The following is a 7964-nucleotide window of genomic DNA, read 5'->3' on the forward strand; positions in this document are numbered from 1 at the left end:
TATGATTAATAACCTAGCAATTACTTACATGTAATCATTTACATAAGTGTTTATTTCGATTTTATTTAATAGTGCGAAAGCAACAGTAATTTTATACAATCTAACGAAAACAAGATCAAGGCCAATTTCGTTTGTAAATAACATATTTTTAACTAGCTATTTGTAATGACTTACTTAAGTACTTATATGTGCACGAAACGTACTTTTTTTATTAACGATAACAAATCTGAAAAACTTTAAAAAATACTTTTCCTCCAAAAATTTATAAAAATTAAGGAGTCTTCCTAAAGGTATTGTAAGCAAATGTCCGGTAATGACTTACAGTAATCCATTACATAGTCAATTACAATTACTTGTAATATGTAATAGCGCAACAACAAGTAACATTAATTGCTTTTTGCTCAATTTCACATCACAAACAATCATAATTGAAATGCATTCTTTACAATTACTTAAAATGTGATTGAAATTAAAAATGTGTGATAATGACTATATTAGTTGGGATTTTTAGTCAAGTAATTAATTAAACGTTCAATTACAATTATTTGTAATGTGAAATTGAGTAATAAGAAATTACTTGTAATTGAAATATTGATTATGTGTAATGTAAATTGGACAATAAACAATTACAATAATTGAGAAAAACTCAAATTTTTGTTATTGGAAAAAACTTAAAAAAACAATTACAAATAATTGTTAATAATTTCAATTACTAGTAATTTTATTTGCTGAAACTTTAATTAATTTTTTTCCAATTCCATTAAAACTGAAAACATGTGCCAATCAAGTTTGAATCAATATTTATTTTAAAATTTTTCTATATAAACTTTTTGTTAAAAAGGTACCTAACATTACTAAGTACTTTTCCCTATTTGTTGTAGCTTCCCTATCTTATCTACTCATCTCAGCATCTCCCTGTCCTAGAATGGTTAACAAGTAAAGTTTCTATACAGAATTTTTTTCTATTTGTATTTTTTTTTTTGCCTTGGTTCTATTTGCTAGTGAAAATAAAAATAATGTACTAATTAGCCATGTTTAAATTAAGCTTCATGTCAAACCAACCAAACCAACAGGAAGAGTGGTACTTTGAAGTACTAAAGAAATAGAAAAAAAACGAATAGAAAGAAATATCCTACAAAAATGCTAAGTTGAAGTTAGAAAGAAAAAGGAAAGAAATTCACAAAGAAATGATATGATCCGGTGGAAGAGATTGTGATTTTTTTATTTAAAATTATTTAAAGTCTAGCTAAAAAGAGAAATGAAACATTAAAATGTCTGTCATTATAAACAGGAAATTCGTATATATTTATTAAAATACACAAAGAGTTTGAAATTATTTTGAATTTATAGTTTTCTTTTTAATTAAAACACTTCTTATTTTTAAAATTTCTTTAAATTGTGTTTTTTAGTTATTGTATCCTTAAGGGTTTCTTTTTCATGTTAATAATATTTTTCACTTGTTTTTATCACAATTTTCTTTTGAAAATTTTTTTTCTGTACTTATTTAAAATTTGCACAAATGTTATATATTTTTTTAGATTTTTTTCATTCTGCAATCTTTTGTATACCTTGGTATTATTATTTGAAAAATACACATCCGTTTTCAATAACAATACACCAACAAATACGTCTACGACGTTATCCTATCCAACTACAACTGAAAGGAAAATTTTTCACTTCACAAATTCTCTCAATAAAATCATTTATACATCCAGCCAGCCAGTCATCTATCTATCGAAACATTTTGAAACTAAAAGCTTTTCATTTAAAACTTCTTGAAAATTTTAAGCAACAACAATTTAAGGCTTTAAAGAAAAATTCAGATAAAAATGTGTACAGCAGCTTCTTTGATTGAATGTGTGTTTTTGAGCAAAAACAAGGATGCTGTATACTTTTTTTGCTATTGGATTTAATAACAAGATTCTGCGCAGTTTTTCTTTAGGTTGTTAAAACTTTTGGTGGATTTTTGGATTGTGGATTTCTTTCTCTCGAAAGTTTTAAAAAGGAGAAGTTTATATGTTCAGCAGGACAAACATATTCCCCTTTGTACGAAATAGGGGAATATATTTCTTTTATTTTGCATAGTTGTTTTTAATTTTCCTATGTTTTCCTTTTTCACATTCAGCATGTTGTTGTTTTGCTTGTTTTCTTTTCCTTGCTTTTGAGTAAAAGTAGGACAATAATGTTGCTTTGTATTTGAGTATTCTTATCATTGTTGTATTTTTTTTTGCGTTTGTTTTCTATACATTTTAGTCTATTTACTATAAGGATTCTTTTACTATGACAAGTATGTATGTATACAGGATGTTTTTGTTTATGTTTAGGTTTTGTTTATATTTTAGCTTGACGTTGGATTTTATTTTTTGCTATATCTATTTTGTAATTGTTGTCATTTTGTTGATTATTTTTGTTTTTTTTTTTTTTTTGCAACATAAACCGCTTTGAGTGGTTTTAATTCAATGCTATATTATATTACAACTATTGTAAATACTTAGTAAAAGTAATGAAAATGGATTTAATTATAAAAAAAAACTGAAAAGATAGTAGTAACTCCCTGGGTTATTAGACATGGAAGTATTTTTTTTTTATTAAAAGTTAACTTTAAATTTAATAGTTTAAGTGCAACTATGCAAGTGTTTGATAAAAGGAGTGAAACAATTCTTATCTTTAGTTTATAGAAAATTATTTATATATAGGACATTTTGCAAATTTTCAATAAATTTTTTTTTTATCGAAATTAATTTTTTTATAAAATTTGTTCAATAAATCATTTTCGATACATTTTATTTATTTTTTTAATAATTGTCGATTAATAGTCTTTTTAGAAAAAAAATTTCTAAAATTTCCTCTTAATGTTTTTTTTTAATTTCTTTTTATTGAAAATTTTCTTTTAATGAAAATTTTAAAATGATTCTTTTTGATAGAAGTTTTAACTAAATTTTGTCTATAACAAATTTACAACATTTTTTTTAAAGATTTAGGATAAATAATTTTTTTTATTTAAAAATTGTCATTAATTTCCCTTTAAAAAAATCTTACAAAAAAATGTCTACAAATTTTTTGTAACAAATTTTTTTTATTCATTTCTTTTAAGTTGCGATTTTCAATAAATTTTCTTTTAAAGAAAATTTGAAATGAATTTTCTTTTAAAGAAAATTTGAAATGAATTTTATTTTAAGAGAAAATTTGAAATAAATTTTCTTCTAAGAGAAAATTTGAAATGAATTTTTTTTTATAAGAAAATTTTCAATAAATTTTCTTTTATGAGAAAATTTTCAATAAATTTTCTTTTAAGGTAAATTTTTCAGTGAATTTTCTTTTAACATAAAATTTTCAATAAATTTTCTTTTAAGATAAAATTTTCAAAAAATTATATTTACTTCAATTTCAATAATTTTTAATTTTAGGAAAAAATTTGTCAATAATACATATATCCTTTTACAAAATTTGATAAATTGTCATTTGGAAAAAAATTATCGAAAATGTTCCTATTTATACAAATTGTTTAAATATTCAAATAAGTTATAAATCAAAATTTTGGAAATTGTTTTGTATATTAACAATTTTTAAAAATTTTATATCTAAAAAATATGTATTTTTTAGACATAAACATTTGTAACTATTCCAACCTACACCAACCTAAAAGTGTTAATGATTACGGCGAATTTGCTCTTGTTTTAAAGAAATTCACCACAAACATCACCCATTATTCTTCCCATATTTTGAAACCCCAACCTTGCCAAACAAATAAAAAAATGTTCTCCACAATGCGACGTTTATTTTAAAATTTCTTCCTTCTTTCTTCTCCACATTGTTTTGCTTGCCAAATTCGTAATCACGTAAAATACACTAAAATAACAACTACAACAACAAAAATTACAGCATATTTTACAGGATTTTATTTTATGTTGTCGTTCGTAAGGCGCAATATAATTTGTGGTATGAAAGTATGTATACGTTTGCATAGAGTAAATTTGTGTATGAGTAGATTAAATATTTGTATATATGTAGTGGTTAATAACAAAATCAACAAAAATAACAATGTCTATGTTGTTGTAATTATGTGTGGTATGGCATAATCCCTTATTGGTATGCGACGTAAAGAAAATTGACAATATGTGAAATATACTTTGCAAGGATATTTTTGAGGAAATAATGATAAAAGTACTATTTTGCGACATTAACAATAGCAATATTGTTGCCATAAGAAGAAAAACGTATTGTTATAATTCTAAGGGAAATATACTGTTGCGTTGTACTTTTTTGTGTTTAAATTGGATGGGGAAAAAGTAATTTCAGCTAATTAGCACAGAAGGTTTGTAATCCATGGAAAAGTGAAAAATTTCAATTTATTTTTAAATTCTTTAATCAGTTTTTAATATTAAATTCATCCTCAAAAAATACGTTTAAAATGTATATACTTAATTCACAATTAATATCACTTCTTGTAAAAAATAATGTTTGCTGCTTTAATCTGACAGATATGTCACAAGATTGCAAAACAAACTTCCATCGAACCACAAACACACCCATACTTAACATTTAGTCATTGACATTTCTGTCTCTATAATCACTTCAAATAGACGACAACGTCAACAACAAAGTTAAAGGTATGAATCTTAGTGTATAGAAAATAACACCTTAAAACATGCATTTTCTAGAGACACTTTTGATGCGACTTCGATAACATACTACAAAATTGTTTCGTAAATTATTTATTTATGAAATGTTTTTTATAAAATTTTTATGTTTTATAAATTCTTAAAATGACTTTCCTTAATTAATTTATTTAAAGAAATTTTTAAATATAAATTTTTCAATTCTGTTAAGGAAAAAAATTGTATGAATTGTATGACATAAAATTCTTATTAAAAAGCTTCCAATTCTTGATTTATTAAAAAACAGTTTTATAGAAAATGAAAAAGAATTACAAAGAGAAATTACAATTTGTAGAAAATTTTCTATAAATCGGAAATTTAATACCAAAATTTTATGATAAATTCTCGATTTATAGAAATGTTTAGATTATTTCTTTATTTGTAGAAAATCTTAATAATAAAACATTTTCCTTACTTTTTAATTAAAATAAAATATTTAGATTTAAATGTAGAAACTTTTCGTAAACTCTCAAATATTCTTGAGAATGGAAAATAAATGGAAATTTTCTTGAAAATCTTCTTTAAGAAGAATTTTTCTTGAAAATTTTCTCAAAAATATTTTATAAAAGGAAATTTTTCGAAAAAGAAAATTTATAGAACATTTTTATAAAAGAAACTTTATCGAACATTTTCTATAAAAGAAAATTTATCAAACATTTTCGATAAAAGAAAATTTATCGAAGATGTTCGATAAAAGAAAATTTATCGAACATTTTCTATAATAGAAAATCTATGGAAAATTCTCTATAATAGAAAATTTTTTATAACAGACAATTTATCGAAAATTTTCTATAACAAATCGAACATTTTCTATAACAAAAAATTTATCAAAATTTTCTATAACAAAAAAATTATCAAAAATTTTTTATAACAAAAAATTTAACAAAAATTTTTTGTAACAGAAAATTTATCAAAAATTTTGTATAACAAAAAATGTACAAAAATTTTTTATAAATTTTTTGTTATAGAAAATTTTATATAAAAGGATATTTTCTATAAAATGAATTTTTCCCCAAACAGTTTTTGTAAAAATGTATATATTTTTTTACGGAAATTGAGTAATTTCTATAATAAGAAAGTTTTACTCAATTTATAAGAAATTTTCGAGAAAATTTTTGGACTAAGGAAATTTTTATTAATCTATCTGTTTTATAAATTAATCGCTCTAATTTTATAAAACTATTTTCATAAATTTTTAGTTGAAGTATGTTTACGTAGGGTGCAAAAACCACATGCTTTTAATGCGAGCAAAACATCCTTAAATTTCCATAGTTTTGTTCATTAAATATTTAGGATTACAAACGACACATGATTAAATCAAAGACGAAGAAACACGACAAAAAGTAAAGATTAGAGCACAAAAAAGTCACAGCAAAATACAAAGAAAATTTAATAAAAAATACAAAATTCACTCCTTGCAACATACAAAGAGAGGAACAACATAAACACACCCATAGAGCATTTAATGTTGCAGTGGCAAAGATAAGGCAATAACAACAATAAGAATGGCAACGAAAACTAATAATATAAACATGTGTGTTAAATCTTTTAACACTAGATTGTGTCGAGATTTCTTTTTTCCATTATAGCCTTGTATGTATGTATTTAAGTTTGTTTGTTTGCCAACATACAACACAAAAGTAGTGTAGTAGTGCAACAACACTAGAGGCACAATAAACTGCAACTGCAGCAGGAGCAACAACATGTTTCAAAGTATGTAGCAGTAGCATTTTTCCCGATTGGTAGATGTTTGTATATGTGTGTTAATTTCATTTTTTTTCTCACACCCATAATGAAAAGAAACTTTTGTTTTTTAAACAAAAAACTAAGAAAATATACAAACATTTTACAAAAAGCACAAAACTTTGCCGTTCATTGACATAATAATCTGTATAAATAATAAAACAACTACAACAAATGGTGGCACACTTGGCATTCGTTGTTGTCGTCTCTTGCTTTCTTTTTAATAAAAATAAAATTTTATTTCCGTTCCACTGATACTACTAAGTAGTTATGGTTGCTACAAACCAACAAAAATACAGAAAAAATATGAACAAATAAGGTTAAAGGAAAATATATTTATTGGCGTTGTTTTTTTCCCTTTTTTATAAGCCACCTGGGAAAATTTAATTGCAATCATAAAACTGACACGTTTTAATTTGTAACTATTAATATTAAAGTAAAACTAACTTTCATTTCATTTGGTTAAAATGAAAATCACAAAATATCTTTCAATTTATTAAGTGATTTAAAATACGTTAAATGTAAAAAACTACCCTGTTTTCAGCAACAAAAAAAACTAATTTGCATTTTATAACGTTGCCCCCAACAGCCACAAAACGGTAAATTAATATTTAAATACGCAATTAATTTACTGCTGATTATCATGAATAAATAGAGATTACTTAGTTGGGAGAAAAATTTTATTTCTTGTAATTTCATGCTTAATTTTCAGTTTATAGCTAAACTAAAGATAATTTTTCTTTCATAAATATGTATTTTTGATAAATTTTGATCTTGTCGAAAAATGTCCTTTTTTATACCAAATATCTAAAAAATAATATTTTACAAAAAAAGAAAATAATGTTTAAATTTCTTTGAATATTAAGAGCGAAAACACTTTGTGAAATTTTATTTTTAAAGAAAATTTTAGATAAATTGTATTTCGATAAATTTTATTTTTAATGAAAAGTTTTTCGATTTCTTATTAAAAATGCTTCGTCAAATTTTCTTATTCATAGGAAATTTTCGATAAATTGTATTTCTTATTAAAAGTTTTTCTTATTGTTATTTAATTATGACAAATTCTTTTATTAAAAATGTTTCTCAAATTTTTAGTTCAGTCCTAAATCAGTTCCAGTTCATTTCCAGTTCAGTTGTAGTTCAGTTCTAGTTCAGTTCTAGTTCAGTTCTAGTTCAGTTCTAGTTCTGTTCTAGTTCAGTTCTAGTTCAGTTCTAGTTAAGTTCTAGTTCAGTTCTAGTTCTGTTCTAGTTCAGTTCTAGTTCAGTTCTAGTTCAGTTCTAGTTCAGTTCTAGTTCAGTTCTAGTTCAGTTCTAGTTCAGTTCTAGTTCAGTTCTAGTTCAGTTCTAGTTCAGTTCTAGTTCAGTTCTAGTTCAGTTCTAGTTCAGTTCTAGTTCAGTTCTAGTTCAGTTCTAGTTCAGTTCTAGTTCAGTTCTAGTTCAGTTCTAGTTCAGTTCTAGTTCAGTTCTAGTTCAGTTCTAGTTCAGTTCTAGTTCAGTTCTAGTTTAGTTCTACTTTGTTTTCGTTTAATTCTGGTTCAGTTCTAGTTTATTTCTAGTTCAATT

General features: G+C 23.9%; 1 protein-coding gene and 1 long non-coding RNA gene across 12 annotated transcripts in view; one reads left to right on the forward strand and one right to left on the reverse strand.

The window, feature by feature from the left end:
• The window catches only part of LOC124418878, a 668817-nt gene that overhangs the window by 542492 nt on the left and 118361 nt on the right, over positions 1-7964 (forward strand). The window lies entirely within an intron of this gene.
• LOC111675736 (proton channel OtopLc) overlaps positions 1-7964 on the reverse strand; it is a 74787-nt gene that overhangs the window by 30323 nt on the left and 36500 nt on the right. Inside the window, exon 1 of one of the 11 annotated variants that reach the window (XM_046946639.1) lies at positions 1569-2307. The exons of 9 other annotated variants lie outside the window; for them this stretch is intronic. The gene's annotated coding sequence lies outside the window, so the exon portion shown is untranslated. Of the gene's footprint in view, positions 1-1568; positions 2308-7964 lie in introns of those variants that run through there. One more of the 11 variants, XM_023436561.2, reaches the window with a different exon arrangement.

This window comes from Lucilia cuprina, chromosome 3 (assembly GCF_022045245.1).
Source record: "Lucilia cuprina isolate Lc7/37 chromosome 3, ASM2204524v1, whole genome shotgun sequence".
NCBI lineage: Eukaryota > Metazoa > Arthropoda > Insecta > Diptera > Calliphoridae > Lucilia > Lucilia cuprina.